Source organism: Alligator sinensis, unplaced genomic scaffold, assembly GCF_000455745.1.
Source record: "Alligator sinensis unplaced genomic scaffold, ASM45574v1 scaffold386_1, whole genome shotgun sequence".
In the NCBI taxonomy this organism is placed as follows: domain Eukaryota; kingdom Metazoa; phylum Chordata; order Crocodylia; family Alligatoridae; genus Alligator; species Alligator sinensis.
In genome coordinates, this window is record NW_005841996.1 from 1,340,630 (window position 1) to 1,365,844 (window position 25,215).

Sequence of the window (25,215 nt, forward strand, 5' to 3'; positions counted from 1 at the left end):
TAATGCAACAAACAGATAGTACAGTAATAAAGAGCTAATAGTGAATAATAATAAGAGATAGACAGAATGACAAAGAGTTCCCACATGGGGTTGGCAACTTATTGGCAGTCCCTCTATGCCAGGTGCGTGCCAAGTTGTTCCAGCAAAGTCAGGTGTTCCCGATCAATGCTGTCCAAGGGGTCACCGGGAAGATCCCTTGGTCAGGATCCGGTTCTCGCTCACACTGGGAGTCCGGGGTCCAGGCTTGGTACAGCGATGATCCTCCTGTCCCATCCTTCAAACTGGTTACTTGACATGCGCGTTCCTTTATGCCTTATCTTATGCTAATCTGTTGGCTTTAGAGCCACTCACAATCTTGCCCTATAGCTGTTACTGTATGGGATTAAAAAGTGTTAGAAATTATCATGAAAGGTTACTGCCCAAACTCGGGTTCACCCAATAAGCAAATTACACCACATTACTTTGAGGTTTGAAATTAGCATTACTCTGCCCAAGCTCAACCCCTTGGTTTCTTATTCCTTGGATTCCTTGGAATGTGTTAATTATATTAGGTGGTCAGATCTTGTTATGGATGACCTTTAAAAAACCTGTTAGATCAGCTAATCTTCTAGTTTTGCTTATTTTGGGGGCTCAGTCAGTCCCATGATCAGTGCAAACAGTTAGAGTCAACACTTTGGTTAAATTGTGACAGACAAAATCCACTTGTGGGTTGCAAACTTGCAAGCTTTGCATTAGCTAATCTTAACTGCTAGACAATTGCCTGGATGTCTCCAAGAGCATATATTTATTGCTCATGATAGTAACCCCTCTGGTTCTGGCCACCACAGGGGAGGGGGTCCCCCTGCGTTTGATCGTGCTGACTGGTAAGCAGCCATGGTGCTCCCAGAAGTGGCTGCGATGCTTCATCCGGTGGTTCTACTCTCCAGCCGGTGCTCGCAAGGGTGGGATCCGGCGCTTGTGCCTGCCCCTGCTGCCCGTCATCTAAGCAGGGAGCGCGGCCTGTCAGGGGGTGCAGCAGTGCTCTCAGGGGGTGCACATGCATCCCCGTGCACCCCCTACGCATTGCCACTTGTCTAACTTAAGACTGTTTAACTTTCCACAGACTGAGAATGGTGTACATGTAATGTTTAAATTCACCTTTGGACAGAAACTCCTTCAGAAAGGCATAAGCTTTTGTAGGCAACAGCCTATTCTGTCAGATACTATGGGAGGGTCAGGGGCAGAAGTCCACTTACCAAGTTTTGGGGAGCTGTCGAGGGCTGCATGGGTAGCCCCGCTTCTTGACAGTTGCCCTGCCCCCAGGTGCCATATTGGGACCAGAAGTCCCGCCCCCAACCCCTAACCTTTGCCACTGGAATTCCCTCACCTTGCCCTGGAAGTACTCCTTTTGGGAGGAAGGGTGCTGCAATCTTGAAACTGGAAAAAAACCCCAAATGATATACACAAAAATAAAACATGTACTATAACTTATTTTATTTACAAATATTTTTGTACTGATTTATTTGTTTATGAAGTGTATCTACAGGTGACTGCATAATAGTTCAAAATACAGTGCTACTGTATGTTCTGTGTAAGCAGTAAGGGGATGTATGTGGTGGGTGTGGTTGGATACAGTGTGTGTGTGTGTGTGTGTGGCTTGGGTTTAAGTATGGTGGGTGGGTGTGGGTTATGTGGTTGGGGTGGGGGCTGTGCAAGGGTGTGGGGTTATGGTGGGTGAGGTGGGAGAGAGAGATACGGGGCCGGGCTGCTGGCTCCATTGCACGTAACTCTAGCAGACTGCACGCAAGCCTCACGCGATGCAGCCAGACAGACCCCACACCCAGGCTCTGCGCTCCTGCTGCCCCACCCTGGGTCCCTGCTGGTCTCAGGGTACCTGCATGGGCTCCATGCTCCTGCCCACCACTGCCATTTCCCTGCATTCCCTCCTGCATGCTTGTCTGCCACTCCCCCTGGCCCCTGCCACTCACTGTCCCGCTCCCCATGGTTCCTGCCCCTCCACATGGCCCCCTCCACTTCCTGTGCCACTTGCCACTCCACTCTCTGTGGCTCCTGCAGCCCCAGGCAATTGCTGCACTGCTCCCAGTGGCCCCTGTTGCTTCCTGCACCACTCCCTGTGGCCCCCACTGCTTCCTGCACCGCTCCCTGCAGTCTCCACCACTCACTGAGGCCCCCACCACTTCCCTCGGCCGCCACCACTTCCTGTGCTGCTCCCCATGGCCCCCACCACTTGCTGTGCTGTTGCCACTTCCCATGCTCATCTATGCAGCCCCTGCCACTCCCTGCACCACTCCCTGCAGCCCCCGCCACTCCCAATGGCTACCACCAGTTCCCACACTGCTTCCCACGGCCCCCTTGCAGCCCCTATCACTCTTTGTGGCTCCCCCCGCTATATCCGCTTCTCTCCACCCCCACACTGCCCGCTGCTTCCCCCTATGGCTCTAGCCTGGTCTGGGTAGCTCCACGGGGCTCCCAGCTGCTGGACTGTTCGCAGCGGTTATCCCCCCCCTCCCCAATCCAATCTTACCTTACTTTCCACTCGGACAGAGGGAGGTGGGGGAACCACTCCAGGGTCATGAGACCAGAAGCCACAGAGGCTTCTGGTTGGAGGCTGAAGTGGGGTGGGGTGGAGCCGAGCTGGTCTTGCTGCTTAGCTGCAGGCTCCAGCTGGGTCCTGCTGCTACTGGCTGCATGTCATTTTGACAGGCAGCCGGGGGCAGATAAAAATAAATTTTCTAAAATGTTTAGAGGCCTGGTGAGCTGGATAGAATGGGGGTAGGACTTTTCCTGCTCCTGTACTATGCAGCAGTATTTGTAGAGACAGTGGGATTGAGAGGATTTTGAGAACACTGAAACCAGGATTTGTTTCTACTGTGATAGGACAAAGTCAGTTGCAGTGAAAGCCTGAGAAGGAGGTTCAATTCAAGGTAGGCAGTGAGAATAGGAACAATACATTTAAAGATGTGAGAAGGAATGGGATTATGAGAACAAGTGGAACTGGATGGCTTCAATGTTGGCAGTATGGGGGGAGGAGGAGGAAGAAATTATTGAGGAGAAAGAAAGAAAAGGAGGGAGGAGAGATGTAAGAAGCAGGAGATCTTGATATTCTTTTTGACGAAGATTAGCTTATTTGGAGAGAGACTGGAAAGGAAGAGGGAGAAGAGCATTTAATGTTCCAGGAATCCTAACAGTCAGTCCTTCTCAGTCTGATAAGCTATCTGAGTATGTCAGACTGGCTGCAGCTGGGCATCATCTGATGGATCTAGAAGAGTAGTAGTAGGGCTGTGCGAAGCTTCAGTCTTGATTCAATTCTGCGGAGATTTGGCCCAATTCAGTGGCTGATTCTCCAAATCTGAATCTAACCAGAGGACCCTTTAATCTCTGTGAATTGAATCAGAACCCTCTGAATCAATTCAGAGAGATTTGGAGGTTTGGACATAGACGCAGCTTTAAATGTTTTTTCTACATATCTCTAGGTAGCAGGGGCTCGTGAATGCTGTGATGCATGGAGCATCCTACAGGAGTGCTGGGGGCTCCCCAGCGTGCTCGATAGCAGACTTGGAAGTCGACCGGAAGCACTTCCAGTCCGATTCCGGGTTCGCTGCCGAGCATGCAGAGGGCCCCCCTGCCCTCCTGTAGGATGCTCCATGCATCACAGCATTCACGAGCCCCTGCTACCTAGAGATATGTAGAAAAAACATTTAAAGCTGTGTCTGTGTCCGAATCGCCGATTCTCCAAATCACCATCAAATCTTCAGATTCAATTCGACTGAATCGAATCTTCAGATTCAGATTCAACTGACTTGAATCAGGGACAGGGATTTGAATCAACAAATTGAATCACTGTCCCTGATTTGAGCCGAATCCGAATTGAATAGGGCCCACTTCACACACTCCTAGGTAGTAGGGCCCTATGTAAGCCAAGCATAGTGATGGGCAGTGTTCCCTCTAAGCTGCATGGTCGACATCTTGAACAGTAGACCAAGGTGGAGAATACTGTTATAGCATGAACTGACTAATCTAACAGATGTTAACATAGAGTGTAATAATAGTGAAATGTAACCATGTTAGTCTTGTCCTGTAAGCAACTTGAAAACTCCATTTTCTATCCTTCTGCTTGATATAAGTGAATGAACTTTGCATAGCCTTTATCTATGTGTGTGTGTAAAAGGGTGAATGGTGAGAGAATGGCATAGGGACGGGAGAAGAAGGTTCAACTGTTTATGTAAGCAACAAGGCACCAAATGTAAGCTACCAACCACTTACTAACAAACAGCTGAAAAATCCCATTGAAGCTTGAAGGCACAAAGGAGATAACAGAAGAAATTCTGCTGGACGGGCAACAAAAACACTCCAAGGCTAAGATAAGCTGAAGACACAAGAAGAATAACCACAAAAACAGAAGCTGGGTATGGAAAAACCCCAAAGCACTGAAACAAAGGATGTCAATCCCTATAAAAGAACACTTTGAAAATGCCAAGTTGGGTGAGTTTCTTTTTATACTGCTGTTTTATAGGAGCACAGATGCATCTGTTCACCCCGCTCCAGCTGTTATCTTCAAATCTGCTATCTTCAAATCATCACCATCTACTCAATAAGCCCAGATTGGTCACCGTGGGCTGATATTGAGCAACTATTGCTGGTAACTATATTTGGTGTATATGTGGATGAAATGGTTATTTTGTGTATGTGTATGCCTGTGTGTAATGTTATTTATGATGATTTGTGTGTGTTTGTATGAATGGTGTGTCCGAACCTCTATGTCTAACTCATGTAATCAATAAACACGGCACTTTGCCTTATCCCCCTTTATAAAGTCTTGCTCGTAATTTGAGCAATTGGCAATTTGTGTAACACTGTCAGAGAGAAAAAGGGGTCAATGCTGTGATGGCTGAAACTCTGACAAGTTCTCTGAATCCTATGTAAGCACCCCCTTAAAGGTGAAATACCAGGGAGACAGCAAAGGCCCCAAGATGGGGCTAATCTGACCAGGCAGACCAGGACCTGCAAGGTTACAGCTGAGCCCAGAGACTGCTTCCCCCAACAACCAACAGAGCAATATCAAAACAGTAGCAGATAAGACACTGGAGGTGAGGTGGGACCAGTAATGACCTAGAAGTGGGGTAGACCATGTCGCAGGGACAGGCAAACCGGGGAGACTCCCAAGCCCACAAAGGGAATCCTAGGGCTAGGAGCCGGGGGTGAAACAAGAAAAGTGAAAGTAAAAAAAGAAAAATTACTCACAGCAGGATGGGAGGAAGAGCGAGGACAACGGGGGAAGCCCGCACGAATCATTAGCCGCGCCTTTATTCAGCTGCGGCCAGCGGATGACATCAGCCCCAATCACCAGCCGGCGGAAATAAGAGGGCCGATGGTGAGAGGGGGCGGGGGTGTGCGGATGCCGAGAGACAGCCCAACCGGTGGGGTCAACCAGGGGCATGGGATGCCAGGAGAGCCTACACGCAGTGGCTGCGGAGGGGCAGACGATCCCGGCGGCGAGTCAGCACCTGGAGCAGGAGTTCCAGCCACAGGCAAGGCAGGAGGCAAGCCGGTAAGAGGATTTAGGGCGCAGGGAGGAGAATGGCGCTGGGAAGACCCAGAGAGAGGGCAGCTACGAGGGGAAGACCCAGAGGGAGGGCAGCTGCTCTGGGAAGACCCAGAGAGAGGGCAACTGCGAGGCGAAGACCCAGAGAGAGGGCGGTTGTGCTGGGAAGACCCAAAGAGAGGGCAGCTGCTCCAGGAAGACCCAGCGAGAGGGCAGAGACATCTCGAAGACCCAGAGAGAGGGTCACAACAGCGGGAAGCTGGAGGGAGAGCAACTCTAAACCAGGGCAGGTGAAGCGGGGCCACAGAGCTGGTCACATAGAGAAGGCCCTGTCAGCAAGTTGATGGGTAGGGGGGGATATCTGTGCTCCACAAGGAAGCCCAGTAGTGGTAGGGTGGCGCTTTCCTAAGCACCAAATTCGTTAAGTTTTTCTTTTGATTAGAGAAGGGTGTTTTGTTTCCCTGTGTCAGAAGGGGTTGAGGTTGAGCGGAAGCAGGAAAAGCAAGAGAGCGAGCAGTGGGCTCATTGTTTGGGGTGTTCAGGGGAGCACAAGGTCGGCCGCAAAAGCGACCGGGATCCTCTGGGCTGGGTATAGGGCGAGGTACAGGGGAGGAGGAGCCTCGCAGAAGACACCAAAGGAGCAGGCTTCCAACGAGGGCAACTACGCCGCACGAAGGCCCACCCACTGTGAAAGATTCAAAGTTGTGGCAGGTGAGAAAGGGGCAACTTGCAGCGCGTGTGTGCCCACCTCTGTTCTACTAGGTGCTCTCGTATGGCCTTAGCCAAGACTATTGATCGAGCCTGTCCTGGGCTTGCGGGCGGACCCCAAAGACTATCCCGGCTGATGTCAGGTGCGCCCTTTGCCGCGCCTGCCACGACTTTGAATGGTACCTCAGTAGAGAGGTTCCCTTTCGAGGCAGCCTCCAGGGTCATCACGCCTCCCGGCGGGCACTCACGGGGCTCTGACCTCCCCTACACCCCGGCCACTCGCCACCTTGTGTTGCCGGTCTTCGGGCCCTTAGGTGTTCTTGGTTCCACCCGACCTCTTCCCGCGGCCCGCCAGCCACGCGCCAGTGTCTTCAGGTCGTGACTCGACGGGCGGACTTCAAAGTCCTTGGACCTGGGTCCCACTAATCTGAATCCCTAGCACCCTATCCTAACCACCCTGTGATTTAACGTGCAATTCCCACCACCGTGATAGCCGAAGCAATAAGGCCAGTGGGCCAAGAGGCCACGAAGGGTGCCCTTAGCCTATGGGCCCTGTGGATCCCCCTGTTCCTAGGTACCCAGCCCTGGTTGCTAGCCCCACTCGGGTATTGAGTCCCAGTCTTTTATCCTAGGGCTGTAGTGGGACCCAACCACCGCTTGTTCCGTCCCTCCTTGGGGTCTTCTGCTGCCCTCCGCGGCGATACCCGATGGGGTTCCTGTTGGCCATGACCCTGTTACCTCCTCTCCAAGGCTTCACTGCTGGCTTGCATGTTGATCCCTGCGTCGGCTTGCCTGATGCTGCTTTTGCTGATTCTGTAACTGGCCCCTCTGCCAGTGCCGCTGCCGGCTCTGCTGCAGGTGCTGCCACTGGAGCCTCTGCCGACATTTCTGCCGGCTTTGCTACTGGCTTTGCTGCAAGCCCTGCTCTAGGCGTCGCTGCCAGCTCCTCCACCGGCATTGCTGCCGGCTTTATTGCAGGCTCTGCTGTCGGCGTCGCTGCCAGCTCCTCCACTGGCATCAATACCGGCTTTGCTGCAGGCTCTGCTGTCAGGGCTTCTGTCGGCTCTGCCGTCGGCTCCTCCACTGGCGTTGCTGCCGGCTTGACTGCAGGCTCTGATGTCGGAGCTTCTGTCGGCTCCGCCGCCGGCGTTGCTACCGGCTTTGCTGCAGGTTCTGCTGTTGGAGCTTCTCCTGGCTCCGCCCCCGGCTTCCCACGCTCCCCAATGCAGCAGCTCAGCCCCTCGGGGTGTGGGCGTCCTCCTTGAAACTCTGCTCATCTGCTGCCCCGCTGCACCCTCAGGGCAGCTTTTTATTTCTGCCAGGTGGCGTCTCCAGCCCACGCTGCCTGGCCCCAGCTGGATATAAGCGTGGCTGATAAGTCTCGGTGGTGGTTTCACCGCGCACGCTCCTTCCTGCTTTTCAAGCTCTGCAGAGGGTAAGTGGGGCTTTCTTTTTGCTTTGGCCTGGGGTCCTCCTGTAACCCCAGCTCCCCTGGGACAGCGTGTAAAGACCTCCCATAAGACCACCTGCAATGGCAAAGCGAGTACCGGTGAGCACTCGAATTAAGGAAGCACGGGACAAGATGTTCGAGGCCCGGCGGGTGCAGACCACAATGGGCATCAGGTTCCAGGGTGGCTACCCCCCACTTCCCCCACACACTTTGGGTATCACAGCAAGGGCAAGAAGATAGGTGAATAATGCATCAGATAGGGCATTGACTAAGGCATTAAGAATAAATGGAAGGAAACCGAAAAAGAGGAGGGCCAATGTCAGAGTAGCTGATGTTTGATGTAAAGATAATAAAGCAGAAGGGGCTGAAGGCAGTATGTGGAAAGATATTAATTGGGAGGAGGGAGAAGAGAAAGAAGAAGAATAGATGAAGATTAGAGGAGCCGAATATTGGAAGGAGAAGAGACAACAGAATGGCAGAGCTATGGAGACATGGCAGCCAGAGGAGAAATTCCAGGGCTACTGTTAGCTGGATGTAAGGAAATAAAACCAATCAATCAAAACTTAAAGAAAAGATATTTCACTTAGAAGGGAAATAATTAAAGTGAAACATTATAGAGAAGAATTAATCAAATTCAATACACAGAAAATCAACTGAGCAGTGAATTAAGCAGAAGCAAAGCTATTAATTAAGCAGAAAGTAAGCAAGGTTTGAAATAACAAGTTATATGGAAAATGTAAAGAGATCCACTGCCATGTCAACAGCAGAGAATCAATTGCTAATAAATTATTAAGCAGAATCAAGCAGCCAGGTAGATAGCAAGAGTTCAGTCAATCAAACCCAAATGGAGAGGTCAGGTCATTGTTCATTGGTTTTCACTAGTAAAGATGGTGTGTTGTTAGCAAGGAGAAGGACAGCTTTCAATGCTGATGGTCCAAGTTTTCATCCTGATCTCTACAGGGGCAGGAAAGCTGGTCAGCCATCAGGTTACAGGAAATCATATAGGTACTGAGCAGGTAAGGCTAAGTACTTTGCTGTTCTCAGAGTGAAGTATGAGTAGCTATATTGCATTGGAAGGGCCATCTTAACTCTGAATCTCCTCTTTTCCCAATCTTGGCTCTATGCAGGGGTGATGCGTAGGGGGTACACGTGCACCCCCTGAGTGTGGAAGTGCACCCCCCTACAAAAAGGCACCACCAATACTGTTGGCATTGCCTGTGGGTGGCTGCCACTTGTCACCGCACTGCTGACACCGCCAGTGGCGTCTGCGATTGCCGCTGGCCACCATTGTCGGCAGCACCTGTGGGTGGTTGCCAACCCCTGGTTGGCACTCACCACCCCTCAACTCCTCCCTCCTGCTGCCAACAGCGCTGGTGGTGTCTGCAGAAGTGCCGGGCTTCCGCCACCAGTGCAGCCGTGCCACCCCAGCTGCTGGGGGCATACACCGTTCATGTCTCTATGGTAATGAAGGCTTTCCTGGATTAATTTTAAGTCTGTTTTTTTTTTTAAAGTTGGGCTTAATGACAGAGCTATTAACTATTGTCTCTCAAATGTTATAGAAAGAATTCCTTAGCTCTAGTTATGTTTTTTCTCTGTACTTAATAGGAAAAAAAAATTCAATTTTTGAAGATTCTGGTTAAACAATTTCATCCCAGCCCCTGCTTCTACCTGTGCCCTGCTCTCTCCCTCAAAGCTGGGCCTCAATCTGCCTCTCTACCCCCACGGCGGTGAGGGAGGGAGTGGGGCAGGGGCAGGCCCTGCACAGCTAGGGTGGGGCACAGGACGGAACAGTGAATGGCTTGTCTCGGGGGTGCCTGGTGCAGGGAGGGGGTGGCGGCTCCTGCCGCTGCATGCATCCCCAGGAAGGCATGGAGGCTGTGTGCCTGGGATCTGTGCGTGGGGTGAAGGCAGGCTGCAGACTGGGGCCAGGCTCGTCCTGGCGGGGGGTTGGGCCAGGCTGTGCTCAGGGCGGGTGGCAGTGGCACTGGGAGGGGGGGGTTGGGGGGAGCTATGGCGAATTTTGGGGTGGCTGCAGCCCCCACCTCTGCAATCCCCCCTCCCAGTGCTGCTGCTGCCCACCCTGAGCATAGCTTGGCCCAGCCCCCCCTAGCCCCCGTCCTGGCCAGGAAGAGCCCAGCACTGCCCTGGCCCCAGCCCGCTCTGCGCAGATGTGGGGGTGTCTGCCCTTCCCATGTCTTCCACATAGCAGTAGGAGCCGTGCCCCCCTGGATGACCCACTTGTAGCTCAGTCCTGTGCTGTGCCCTGGCTGTGCAGTGCCTACCCCAGCCCTAGCCCCACTTCTCCTCCCCTTCACCCCCCCACCGCTGTGTGCGTGTCCCTTTCCAACCCTGCTGCAGCTGACAGAAGCCTGTGGCTGGGCTGCCTTGCGGCCCTACTGCTGCCCTGCATTTGCAGGGGGATAAGCCCTGTTAGCTCCTCTGCTTTCACTGCCTATGGGCTGCCACCATTCACCCTGTTCCCCTTCCCATCCCCTCCTGAATTCAGCAGCAGACAGGGGTGACAGGAGGAGCGGGGAAAAGGCAGGGATGAGGCACTTACCCCTTCCGGTTTGGAGCTGTGTGAAAACAGGCTGTCTAGCTAGAACCTGTGTTGATCAGCTGGTGAACTCCAAGAAGAGCTCATTGCTTGTGGTATGGCTCGTGGGTCACTGCACATGCTTCACACAGCCAAAGAAGGATGAGACTGCACCACTGCATCCCCTCAGAGCTGCCCCTGGAATAGGAGATAATTTTTTTAAATGAGAGAAGTAAAAGGTCTGGGGCTGCATTTTCTCATTTCACAAAAGCAGTTTGGCTACTGAATATTTCCAGTGGAATGTCACATTTCCATACATTCAAAATAATGTTAAAAGATACCTCTAACGTAGTTTGGGTTCAACTATGCTGTTTGTTAAATGCTAAGACAGGCTAAAAACAAGGATGGCATAAGTTAAACATTTCCATCCAGAGTATTAGTATTTTTTATAGACAATAATACATTTATCAATTTCATGTTTTTACTTCAATGTGTGCGTCAGTTTTTATTGGCATTTACTTCTTTTGCCCAGGTCTTTTTAAGCAAGCTTATTTGCAAAATGCCCAATGGCTATAGCTAGCACACTAGATTTATTTTGTCCTCATTTTCTAGACATCTCTGCTCCTGGCATATTTTTGTAAAATGCCATAGTAGTTATTTTTGCAACTGTAAATGAAAAGAAAAATGTCACAAAATAACTCACTACAATGCATGTCTAGCATGTGAGATTTATGATTCATATGCCTGAAACAGACTCCAGTTATTCTGGATGGATCTTTTGATTACCTAGTCTGGTTCTAAATTATGAGACTTCCTCCACAGGACACTTAATTTCTCATCTACTTAATTTTTGGGTAATTTCCTGATGCACCAACTAACTTTTCATTTTTTTTATTTCATTTTAATTACATCTCTCACCTCTAGAGTAAGATAAAAATCTTGGGATCTGGGCCCTACATCCTCAAAAATATTTAGCTGCAAGATAGATCCCCAAAGGTACTTGGGAGCCTAAATCTTTTTCCTTATACCTCTTGGCTTTTCCCTTAGCTGTCATTCAGCCATACATGTAGGAAACTGAAAGACAATTTTTCAACACTGAATTTTACAAACTTCAGACCAAAGACCCTATGAAACAATACCAGATGGAACTACACAACCTTGTAAAGACTCTACCTCTGGGAATACCCCACTTCCTGGGAATTCAAGCCAGGCACCTCTTCCTTATTACCCAAGACCTACAAAACTGGCAACCCAGGACACCCTATGTTCTGGCATTGGCACCACCATGGAAGGAATATCTGGCTACATTGACTCTATCCTATTTCTGTGTGCCACTGGAGTTGCCAGCTGTTTGATAGACACCACAGATTTCCTCAGAAAACTAGACTCCATTTACAACATCTTGGCAAACTCTGTATTACCAAGCATGGACATCATATCCTTGTACACCAGCATCCCACAGGAGGATGGTGTAATGGGGGTCCTTCCTCTGAAGGTAGTTGTGGAACCCTCTAATGGCCACACTAGACTCGTTCTACACTTAGCTTATCAGGGTTATCTCCTTTGCTCTCTCCTGCCATGCCTTTTGATGTTGTTAAAAATTTGAGACCCTGTCCTCAGCTCACCAAAGTGACCCTTTAGGTCAGGGGCGGGCACTTATTTTGGGCAGAGGGCTGCTTACTGAGTTTTAGCAAGCCATCGAGGGCCACAAGACAGGAAGACCAGGGCAGATTAATATTAATTTTCTACATTTTTTAGGTGCCTTGCGGGCTAGATAGAATGGCCTGGTGGGCCGCATCCAGCCCCTGGGCCGCATTTTGCCCACCCCTGCTTTAGGTGCTTCACTCTGTCTGGCTCATCATCAGGCTTCTCTGTTTCTCTACGTGGGCTGTTTGCCCCACACTCACCTGGACTGGGGCCCTGTAACCTTTTCCCCGCCATGCACAGGACTGAGAGCTCTCAATACTGTAATGCTATTTAGGCCTTCCCCCCTGGGCATTTTCAGTGGCTGCCCATCTCTAAAGCCATCCTATGTCTCACACCAACACAAAAAAAAGCATCAGCAAAATAGCCAAACTATCCTCCCATGGGACTTTCTCTCTCACCATCCCTTAAGAGTTTCTTCCCTGGACCTAACTTGGTCAGGCTGTTGCTCAGCCTAGGAACTAGGCTTATGACCTTAAGCTCCACCCCTTTACAGTCATCTGACCTGTGATTCTCTCAGCCTGGTACAGGGCTCTTCCATTGACCTCATCAGCATCTCCTTCTGTTCTGCTGCAATCATTACCTAATTAGTTACCCAGGATTCAAATTAGGGAGGAAGGGGGACATAAGAGACGAGAGTCCCCCAGCAACTGGGCAGAAACTACTGTTTAGTGTGGGGGAAAAGTGGCCCCTCCCCCACATCGCTGCTACACACTTTTTGCTGCAGCCACTTGGAGCCGCACACGGGCTGCCCTGTGGCTTCTGTCCGCTGCCACCACCTCCGACTTCACCAAGAGTCAAAGTGTAATTTGAATCCTGTAGCTACCTGGAGCTCTGCCCCTGTAGCCTGCTGTTTACAATGTGGAGTCCTACAGCTCTTTAGCTTTGCTGCCTGACTCTGCTCCCAGTAACAAGGGCCCCAGTTACAGATTGATTACAAGCTATAAGGAACATTACCCCTGATGATGGCACTGCTTCTGTTTCCATCAAACTCTCCTACTTTATCCTCACACACAACTATTTTGGATTTGAAAGCTCCTTGTACTTACAAATGAACAGTGCAAATGATCCCATGGCCCTCCAATATGCCAACACATTTATGATAGATCTTGAAATCCATTTCCTCTACAGCTGCCTTCTTATCCACTTTGAGTATGTGAGGTACATCAAAACCTTCATCATGTGGACACAGGAAGAAAGCTCTAGAGAAGTTCCATCAGCACTTAAATTCCATCTGTCCATCAAACTGACCCTTGAATGCTTGACTCAGCAAATTAAGTTCTTGGACACCCCTATGTCACCACCCCGTTGCATCAGAAGCTGTAAGGCCTATGCACTTCAGCAGGGCAACTAGGTCGGCAACACTCACCTCCCTGAGCAGGGTCAGCTGAGCCTCATCCTGCTGCTTGGTTCTAGGGCTTCTTTTAAGCAGCTTTTGCAGCATCTGACCCCTGCTGTGCAACAAACTGGCTTCAGTCTGTGAGTTGCTCTTGCCCATGTGACTTCCTTGGTGCCTGTTTCTGTGCACCCAGTCCCTGAACTTTGGAAGTCTGGTTTGACTTCAGTTTGCTTCCTGACTTCTGCTTCTGGTAACCCCCTGGCTCAACATGTGAGCTCTAGCTTGACTTCAGTTTGCCCCCTGACTACAGACTCTGGTAACACCCCCAAGTTTTAACCACTGGGCTGAATGCCTCTATGGAGTCTGACAGAAACTAACTGATTGTTACAGCTATCTATACACTACCAGCTTTCATCCGGAGCATAGCATTAGATTAATCACATAAAAGCTCTTTGTGACAACCATATCTGCTCCACTTCCATTGACCGGGCTACATATCTCTGAGATCTACAACAGGGTTTCCTACACTTACCATGCAAACTAAAACCACTCATATCAACAGAGGCAGACACATGTGGAATTAGGTGTTGCCTTTGTGCCTCCATAAAAATGTTTATGCTGGGCAAAGATTAAGCAAACAGACATCTATACCTGTTGTCACACCACAAATACCCAAACTGACATGGGTAATATTAATTTGTGTTGCCTTATTGAGGTAGACATCTGTTAGGTTTATGGTGAAAGAATGTGGTCAGTCTGGAGCTGCCTGTGTTATCTAGCTGCCCTGGGCATGCTCCTGTGGCATGTAGGATTGGCCCCTGAAGCCCCAGGAGCACCTGCCTGGGTTCCTCAGTTTGGGATTCCCTGAACACCCTTTGACAGTCTGGTGTAGTCCTGGGATTGGGACCATTAATTAGCTGGTTGGCTGTCTCAGTTCCATGACTGCACCAGAGCCAGCTCTCCCTGTTTACAGAGATGTGCCCCAGAGATTTCCCAGAATGCACCTCTACCCATTGTCTTGCAGAATCAATGGGCTGGATAATGGGCAATGTGTTTCACCCAATGAAGTGGATCAGCTGTGCCTGGACAGTTTATTCACTTCATTTGGGGATTATCTATTTATACCCGCTAATCCTCACCCTATGACGAGGGCAACAGAATCCCTCTGGTTGTCACTTACAACCTCCAGCTCAAACAACTTAGATACATAAATAATAACCTCCAACCCCATCTGGAAAATGATGATTATCTCAAACTAGCTTTGGGAAACAGGCCTGTCTAGGCATATGGGCAGTCCCCCATCCTCAAATAATGCTTTTCCAGCAATAGAATAGCTAATTCCAATTTTCACTAAATCACTAGGCCTTGCTACAGACTCAGATGTCAGTGGTGCCCCCCTCATCTACACAAACCGTATTATCTGGGGTTCATTCACCTGCTCTTCCACCAATGTCATCTACATCATCACCTGCCTACTGTACCCTTCGGCTGTCTATAATGGCCAGATGGGGCAATCCCAACATAAACAAAAAATGGACATCAATTTGACATCAGTTCTGGAAACAAAATTTCATGATGGAACACTATAATTTCCTGGACATTTAATTACTGACTTCAGAGTAGCTGTCCTTAACCAAAAAACCTTTAAAAAAACAACTGGAACATGAAATGACAGAACAAGAGATCATCCATAGACTAGATTCTATTGACCATGGTCTCAACCAAGATATGGATTCTTATCCCATAACCTGAACTAGCTGTTTACCCTGGCATCCCTCCAGGTTTTGACTGCCTTGTTAACCTCAGTTTATCTAACTGATCCACTTATTTTTAGCTCTCTTAGCCGTGTCCCCTTCCCTTCCCTTTCCCTTCTATATAACATTTTTTTCTGCCATTCCATTCATAGTATTTGATGAAGTAGGTTGTTGCTTACGAAAGCTCATGCCTTTCTGAACCAGCTAAGTCTCTAATAAGGTGCCACCGTGCCCTACCTTTAGCTGAACTATGCAGGTTTCATTCAATTAAGCTATAAAACCTAAATTAATTACTCTATCTTTTTATTACTGTTTCTGTTCTCTCAATTTATTCTGTTTGTTTACATCAGGCTAGTATTGACAGTCCTGGAACTGAATACCGTATTCAAAATGATCCGAGTCTCTGGACCCTGTTTGTATGATATTTCTGGATTTTTACTTGTTGACTAAAATGATGGAGAGAAGCTTAAATAAACAATGCCTTCCACTTGAAGTGCAAAAAATGAGAAAAACTGAACAAGTAAACAGGACACACGAGATTTAGAGACAATGGGAAACCCCCCCTCTCCCTCCCCAAGCCAAAACTAATTGAACTGCACCATTTTGAGTAGAAGGCAGACTGTAGGTAGAATAAATAAGTGTTCTAGGAAACTAGGAACCAGGATAGGAACAGAAGACAAGGATGTGAGGTGTGCACAGCCAGGAACCGCTTGCAGCCTGGAAACCCCATGTTGTGTAGCAAAAGATAGATGGTTCCTTATCAGGGAACTGGAGTCAAGTCCGTTGGCTGAGTCAGGGGTGCCTTGGAACTCAGCTGAGACAACTATTTAATACCAAATAGAGGACACAGATGGGCTTTTAGGGTTGCTCTTGTACATTAGAGAAATGGAGAGGGAAGTCTAAAGGCCATCCCAACTACTGAGGGGCCACAGATCTAGTTTTTAGTATTTGTAACCCTAAAGTAAGCAGGATGGAGGGGCTTTAGGTCCTCTCAAAGCTAGAAGCCTTTCCTTTCAAGGGATGGCCATAGGTTCAGGCTTAAAGCTAAGTACTTGGGACAATGGAAAGGAAAAAGAGGCAAGGGAGTACATGTCAAAGGCTTAAGACTAGGGATCAGAAGGTGGTCACTGAACGAAGAATCTCTGAAAGTGGCTACAACTCCCCCAAGGCATCTAAGGGTACAGTGTCCAGATGAAAACTGCCTGAAAGCATGAGGTGACCAGGGCACCAAAGTAGGTCCCCGCCCTCAAGATTCCTTCTCCTGATGACATAGACCACTGGTGCCCAACCTTTTTACCCGGCAGGCCAGATTGACAGTGTCTGGTCTATCTGTGGGCCAGATCCATCCATTATTCCTGATCTGGTGCCCAGGCAAGCATAGTAGGCACCACCTGGCTGTGTAGAGGGAGGTTGGGGTGGCCAGTCCCTATGCAGCCCTGCAGGGGAAAGGAACTTGACCCAGTGCCATGGAGAGGGAAGGGAGCATGGCCAGGCCCCATCCCAGCCCCACAGAGAAGGGGGCATGGCTTGGCCCTTCAGGGGAGGGGTGTGGCCAGGCTCCAACTCTGCCCAATGGGAAAATGGGGCATGGCCCAGCACCAATGGGAGGGAAGGGGGTGTAGTTTGGCTCTATCCATGCAGGGATTGGGGTATTGGGATTTGGCAGGGGGGAGGGTGGCCATATTAATAGCCACCACTCCCCTTGGGCCAAATTTCTGGACCCCTGGTGAGACTGTGCCCCCCCATATCTGCCCATGGGGAGGGGGCAGGATGCCTTGGGCTCCCTTCCCTGCTGCCTTCCCCCGGGGGCCTCCGCAGCCCAGTGGGCGGGATGAGGAGCAGCAGGGCAGAGTGGGGCTGGGCTGGGAAGCTCCTTGCCAGTGGAGGCCCTGCACTGCCCTGGTAATGCACTCACTGCCTACCCCATAGCTGCTGCCCCCACTGCTGCCAGGTGCCAAGGGGACACCTTACCAGAGCAACATGGGGCTTGCAGCAGCAAGAAGCTTCCCCACTCAGCCCTGATGTGCTGGGTCCCGCCTGCTGGGCCACAGAGGCCCTGGGGGAGGGCAGCAGAGTGGGGAACCTGAGCCTGCAGTGGGCATCCTGCCCCTGCCCTGCGGACAGACCTAGGGGGCATGGGTCCCTCTGCCCCACCCCCTGGGAGTACATGCAGTAGTGGGGAGCCAGCCCTCCCCTCCCACCCCCCGTATCCGTTGGAGGAGCTGCCCATGGCCTCACTCCCCCGCAGGGCCCAGCAGCTGCACATTCCAGCCTTAGGTCCCAAGACCCATTCACCACTCAGCCGGGCAGCAGTCCTAGACCCAGCCCCAGGCCCTTCCCTGACCAACTTACTCCCCCACTCCCTATGAGGGCCTCACCCCCCCGCAACTGCTCTCAGACCATGAATGATGCATGCCCCTGGTGGCTGGGGGGGGGGCACGGTGGTGGTAAGCGGGGAACTCCCACAAATGCCACCAGCACTGTTGGTGGCGGGGCAGGGGTGAGTGCTGACCAGTGGTCAGCGACCACCTGCAGACACTATTGGCAGCAGCCAGTGGCAATCACTGACTGCCTGCAGATGCTGCTGGCGGTGTCGGCGGCGGGGGCTGGTGGTGGTGGATAGCGGTGACCGCCCAACCACCTGCCAACACTGTAGGCGGTGCCTTTTCATAGGGGGTGCACTGCCGTGCTCAGGGGGTCCGCGTACACCCCCTACTCATTGCCAATGCTCCAGACTGCCTGGCAGCCATGTGTATATACATGCACATGGCACCCCCTGCATGACTGCCCTCCTCCCACTCCCCCCAGCCTCTTGCAGGCTGGAACTCTGCCAGCCTGCAGAGAGCTCTTTGCAGAAGTGCAAAATCTGCATGTTTCTCCATCAAAATGAGAAATTCGCATTTTTCTTAGCTAAAAAGGGAAATCAATGTTTTTCTCATTTTTTTCCATGGGAAACTGAAAACCTGGATCCCTGGTGATCGCTACACCTTTCATTCTTCATTTCTAGGATGGAGAAACTCTTGCTCTCCCCTCCTTGTTTATACTCTTCATGTGCTAGATTGCTATTGTTTGTCATAAACAAACACTACTGACCATGAGCGACTGGTGCCTCCCGAGACTGGGGAGGCACCATGGCGGTGAGCAGGGACTGCCCACAAGGCACAGTATTGGCGTCGGTGATTTGGGACTGCCTGCTGGTATCGGTGTGTCAGTAACTGCATCAGACAGCTGTCAGGTTGGTAGTGAGGATGGCTACTGTTAGTTATCAACTGTGTGACAGGAACATAACTCATATTGTGTGGTCAGGGTGAGGAAATGGGAGCCAGTTGCCAGCGCTACCACTGGCAGAGGAGAAGGGCAGCAGGAGAAGAGCATTGTTGTCATTTACTCCCAGGTTCTAGAGCCATGCTGATATGCCAGAGAACTCACTGCCTATGTACTCATGGGTGGAGCTAGGATTTTGAAAAGGAAGGTGCAGATGGTGTGGTGTATCGTCATATATAAAAACAATGCACATTTTTCTCCAGGCAAAACAAAACTAGAAACTTTCCTAATATGCTAGAATCCTAAGGCTATATTATTCAGTTTAAGATCAAAGGAAAAATTAATAGAATTTTACTAGAATGTGTACTCATTTGGTATAGCATATATTATGTATAAAAACACAACAAATGGGGGGAAAATAATCAAAAGAAGTTGTTTCTTTAGGTCTGTTATCATTAGAATCAGATGTAGATCTCTTTCAGATTCACAAGACAAAAGCTAGCTTTCTTGAGTATCTTGACAGTGCATCCAGTGCTTCACTGAAATCTATTTCCACACCTGAACTGTTTGCCCAAATCAATGATTCCACACCTGAGCTGATGTTTTTAGCAAAATTAAGTACAGTCCATGGGGCTGTGAAATGGGAGCTACATTAGGAGGAGCAGTTAATAGCAGAATTGCAGAAGAAAGAATAGCTGGATTAGGGATTAGCTTGATTAGTGGAACATCATTGTTTAGATCAATTGATTTCACCCAGACTGTGTCAGTAACTGCATCAGACAGCTGTCATGTTGATAGTGAGGATGGCTACTGTTACTTGTCAACTGTGTGACAGGAACGTAACCCATACTGTATTGTCAGGGTGAGGAAATGGGAGCCAGTCGCCAGTGCTGCCGACTCTTGTGTTTTTGAGACTCTCACAATACTTAGTGTTTTTCCCTCTAGCCTCAGGTATTAGAGTCAGGGGGTTGCATGATTTAATTTTTTAAAAAAGTAACCTTTGAGCCCTCACACTTGTAGATAAGAGCTTGAAAATGTGGAGGTAAGTGCATCCTCAGCGTCATAAACCAGAAAGAAAGAAAAGAAAAAGAACCAAACGTTTGTCATTTAACAAAAAAAAAAATCTCATTATTTTTAAGTCTCAGTTTTTAGAAGCTTTCCTCATGATTTTTCAATTCCTAAGTTACACAGTAATGATGAATCGCTAGCCAACACGCCCCTGTCTCATACTTACTGCAGCAAGGACAACAAATAGAGGTAGGGAAATGAAAGTGTAAAACTATAAGGAAACAAAAATATGGAAATGGAAGTAATGCATAGAATGCACAAACCTAGAACAAACAACGTGGTGGCAGCAGCCATCTCATCCAGCTGACTCAGAAAAGGATCTGTTGAATTTTCAGTTTTTTTAGACCAGTAGAATATATACATTCTTGTTGTTTCAGTAAGCGTCGACTGACATACGTTAAATATTATTGAAACATACATTAGGGAGAGAGTTGTAATATGCCAATTCAGTCAAGAACCATAATTGATGTCTAAATCGCATGATAAACTAAAATTTCAGAGGTCTCTTGGAGAGACAGTGTCATTCATTCATCTTCCACGTGTTACAGATTGATCTCAGCATCCAGGTTTGGTTGTTCTAGAATTGTTATACAGTAATAAATATTCTGAATGACCCTTTAGTTTAATTTTTACAGTAGTTTCACATCAGTTGCCTTGTTCCTCATGGTGAAGTCAAAACTTTTCTTGTAGCCATCTCCCAAATAACTAGGGGTCTACTCAAATGGAGAAGGCAGCGGACCAATTTCACGGGCAGATTGTGGGGCTGGCTGCCATTTTCATGGGCTAATCGTGGCAGCCCCCCTCCCACCTCTGATTGGCTGATGGGCCCTGGTGGCCCATTTCCTCACTGCTGTTGGTTGTGAGGGCTGTCATATGACCCCACCCCTTACCCCAACTGTCCGAGAGGGCTGTCTGTCATGCAGCCCTGCCCCTCACTGCCAATTGGCGGAGAGAATTGGAGCCGCGTGACAGGCAGCCCTCCCAGTCAATCGGTGGCGAGGGGCAGGTGCAGCAGTCATTTTGGGCTCCCCTCCACGCTGGCAACCCCGTTCCCCCTTTTCCCCTAGCGGACTGTGCAACTGGGCTGCAGCAGCCATGAGGGCATTTTTAGTTTCAGTAAGTTCCCCCACCCTTGGATTTCACAGGCATTATCTGATTTCGCGATTGCTGCAAAATCTGTGAAACTGTGATTTGAGTAGGTCCCTACAAATAATCATTGTAGACCTCCCTATTTCAGGGCAGATATGGTCAGTCACGCCCCACCTGCCAGATTTTTCTGATTAGAGGAAAAGTGGCTAACTCTCCAGATATGACAAAGTACTGCCTAGTTCTGAAACTCTGCATACCAACTTGCACAATTTTCAGCCTGGAAAAAGACCAGAATAAAAAGTTAAATATAATTTTTGAAATGTTGATTGCTATACAAGTGAAGACGTTCTCGACAATTTAGGAAATTGTTATATATATAAGAAAAAATGTCTTACAAAAGTGGTATGGACTCTAATATATATTTATGCAAACTAAAACCCCCAAAACACACATACAGATTGTCTTTGTGCCCTTAGCATAAGGAACTGGGATTTTCCATTGTAATATTCAACGTATTTTGTGTTTGCTCTTAACTGATATTTGAGAGAGCTCCTGATCTGATAGCTGGCCACTTGTTCCCCTGAATGGCTTATTTATTGAGTTTTGTATGCACAAAAGTGACAGAGGATAGAGACAGCAAACAATCACATGGGAGAGAATACTGCCAGCAAAGATCCAATGTCAGCAACGACAGCTTGATCCAAACTCCATTTATATCAATGGCAGTGTTTTGGCTGACTGCTCCAACATTTGGATCGGGCCCAGTGCCTGTTCTATCCCTTTTGAAGATAATCTTACTGAGTTCTGTGTATCAATCAGCTTTACATTTTAAAATTGATTTAATAAAATTGCCCTTGGTGACTAAGCATACTATTTAGGATAAATCTGTGACAAAAGCAACATTATTGATATTAAAGCAGCATTTGAAATTCATCACAGATGGGGGTAAATGCCAGGCAAATACTACTTTTATTTTGTTTTAGCTTGACAGTGGCAAGGTACAGTACTATATCTAGTTCATACAATAATTTATATGAATATGGGGTGTGTACACAGTTTATGATGTGAATTGTTCAAGACTGCATTTTTTAGTATTCTGTCTCTTTCTATGCATTGCAATGTAAAAAACACTTCTTTCCACATTTTATACCCTCTAAAATTGAATCATTCTGTCTCTTATCAAGTCTCTGTTTCTGCATTATATTTTTGAAGTAGAAGCACTAATCATTTTGATTGTGTGACAAGCTGTTTCATCCTATTTTTCTGGGTTTCTTTTTCCCAAGCAGTTTTCTAGGTCATGTTTTCATGAGACCTCTCTTTTTAATAGACTCAAGATTTCCTAGAATTTCTTTCAGCAAACAATTACATTCATTGTCTGGACATCTAATTTTACTACAGCAAACTGTTTATATTTTTGAATATTTTTTTCTGTTTTCTATTTCCTCCAGAAAAATCTTAAATATGTTTATGCATTGTGCAATGAAATACATTTGTCAATTTTTAAAGTATGCTTCCTTCAAGAAGGATTAATAAATGTAAACCACATTTCCAACTCAATTCAGCATTTTTCACAAAGATAATTCAACTTTTAATTAAAAGAAGAAAATGAGCCTGAAGTGTCCAGTTTAAATACTTTAGACTGAATATGGTAAATCTCTATATAAAGTAAATGTCTAAGGAGAGGAGACTTCTGTAAGATATGGCCATTCATCCCCCCAGTGCCACAGTGCAAGAGAAGCAGAGTTCAACCAATGAGAAAAATTATCTTAGGACCCACTTCCAAGCATAGAAGAGCAAAATAAGATCAATTTGTGGCTAGGACAGCGTATGACCTATGAGAACTGTATTCTTTCTATTCATGGTTATTTTACAGATTTCCTCTCCAAATCACATAAACCCAGATTTGTGTATATAGCCACTAAAATCTATAGGTTTTCACCTCTAAAATCTAATTTTCAGAAGTGTTGAACACTACAGGTGAAGTCAAGGGTCGTTCTGGATGCTCAGCATCTCTGAAAAATGAAACCCTAGATTTCTCAATGCATTAGTCATTGAGGCATCCAAAGGCAGCAGGCAATTGGCAGTTTGGTCCTGTCCTCCTTCATCTATAAACTGGGTACAACAATACTCCCTTGCTTAACAGGAGACTTATGAAGACAGATTCAGTTGTTTTGTAAGTTACTTAGGTGTTACGCTAATAGGCACCTTAGTAATGTTGTTGAGGAAATTTACTAATTCCAAGCTGGGTTTGGGTGGCATGCAGCAAATTAACCACTTCATTCACAGAACACCTTTTATCTAGTAAAAGAAATGAGGTGTGGACCCCAGGGTAAAAACAAGTGGTATTTTAGGTGTGTAGTATGCTGATGCATATGTACATGGGGGACAAATTACGATCACATGGGCACATACAAGTCTGATATATTTTAACTTCTGAATTCTTGATTTTGTAACCTTAACCACATTTTAACATGGTAAGGAGGTGAATGGCCTCTGGGGCTCAGAACCCAGTTACAGGTAGCTGGCAGATAATAGTCTGCCTGGCTGGGGATCCAGCTGGAATGGATGACGGGTTAATGAGGTGGATATCTACAAAGCCTGTTTAGAACCCCAGGAGAGGAATGTAGAGAAGAAGACAGCTTGCCAGAATTGCCCTTCCTAAGGTCTGGAAAGGAGAGAACATTTCGGTTAGTCTCATTTTGTGGATTTAAGGTTGTTTCCATGATGAAATAAACTGGTCTGAGAGCTAAACTGACTCACCTGTTTAAGGCAGCAGGCTAAGTATCCTGCTTACAAATATTTTTGTCACTCAACAAGCAGATGCCTTACTCCATTTCTATCATAAATATTCTCTAGTCCATGAACAAATCATACTATGAGAAAATTCTTAGGAGTCTCACTTAAGCTATCATGGGAACTAGTTTTCCTTTTTATACATTTAACAAGCAATGCATAAAATGAACATTAGAACACATGCTTCTTCCTTGCCTGTGGGTGTGTACATAGGCAGCAGGTTATGGAACCTTACCCTGTACCTTCACATCCAAGTACGTTCATGTTCATGAATAGACCTAGAGAGGGGGGTGCAGATGATCATCACATAAAACATGTGTTTTTCTCCAATTAAAGAGAAACTAGATGCTTTTCTAATATGCTAGGGACCTATTCCTTTATCATTCAATTTAAGATCAAAGCAAAAACCAATATGACTTGGAATGTACACTTAACTTGCTAGATTTCTTATAACATTTAAAAAAATGCAATGCTAGGCAAAAAAAAAAAGTGAAGAGTCAAAGATAGTGTGTCATTAGCCTAGTAGGCATTATAGTTAAATGTACATGCCTTATTCATTCATAAAACAAAATCAAGCCTTCTTGAGCATCTTGACAGTGTGCCCGATAGGTGTAGAAATGACTGACAATAAACTGAGTTAATATTATCATACTTGCTTTAAGGTTTTTAGCTAGCTAAAAGCAGCCTGCAGGCTGTGCAACAGACATGACACATTACCAGGAATGGCCAACAGACACCAAAATGGCAGAAGACAGGATAGTCGCAACAGTGGAACATCAAGACCATTAAACAGGAGTGGGTTGCTAACATCTGTGGAGTGGAGAAAGATTGGCAGGAATCAAGGAGATAATCATGAGCCACAAAGACAAGAGACTCTCAGTGCTGCCTAACTAGAAATGCTGCTGCCCCTCCCAGGCGGTTGGTTGTAAAGTTGGGATGGAGCAGGATCTGCCCCCAGGGACTTGTACCCCACTCCCCCTTTGATTCCTGTTCCACCAAAACGTGAAAGCCAACTGCCTGCAAGGGTCAAGCAGTGCTGAGCAAGCCAACTGACTTTGTGGCTTATCATCGCCCCGATCCCTTCCAAACTCTTCACCTCACAGCTGCTAAGGGCTCTCTCTCCTTTTTAATGGTCTTGATCAGGGGCGAGCAATTATTTTGGGTGGAGGGCTGCTTACTGAGTTTTGGCAAGCCATAGAGGGCCACATGACAGGCAGCCAGGGGCAGTTAAATATTAATTCTCTGAATTTTTTAGGGGCCCCGCAGGCCAGAAAGAATGGCCTGGCTGACCGCATCCAGCCCACAGGCCGCATTTTGCCCACCCTGGTCCTAATGTTGCAGCGTAGGGTGGCCATCATAGAAAATATTCTGGTTTTCTGCTCGTCTGTCCCCTATTGATATGAAAACCTACCCCTTTATGTCAGAAAGGCATCTGGTCTTGTATCAATAGAGGACAGAGGACAATGGGACTGTCCTCTGTGATGGCCACCCTATGTTTCACCCATCAAGCCATCCCTGCTGTCCCTCTGGGGCTGCCCCTGGTAACAACCTGCAGGCTACTTCTACCTCACTCCAGCGCCCTTCGATTTGGTGTTTGCTTCAGCCTGAAACTGGATAACCCAGCCCTCGAGTAATCCAAACCCTGGGCCCCCATCGCATCCCACGACCACAGCTTCGAGTTTCTTTTTAACTGGAGGAAAAAATGTGGAGTGACCCTACTTCCCCCCACTAGACCCGGCCGGGTCAGGGCCCCTCTGCGCGGACACTGAGCGAGCAGGCGCCGCGGACTACATACGGCGGCGCAGCGTTAGCAGCGCGATGAGAACGAATCTCCCCAAACTCCACCCCCTCGGGGCCCTGCGCAACGCAGAGTTCGGCGGGCAGCTACTGACTCGAGCGCTTTTGAGGGCGCGGCTTCAGTGGTAACCCCGCCCCCCGCCAGCGGCGCCCGCCCGGCCCCCGCCGGGC

General features: G+C 48.1%; 1 protein-coding gene across 1 annotated transcript in view; it reads left to right on the plus strand.

Annotated features, from left to right (window-relative positions):
- ELP2 (elongator acetyltransferase complex subunit 2) overlaps positions 1-25,215 on the plus strand; it is a 127,156-nt gene that overhangs the window by 11,590 nt on the left and 90,351 nt on the right. The window lies entirely within an intron of this gene.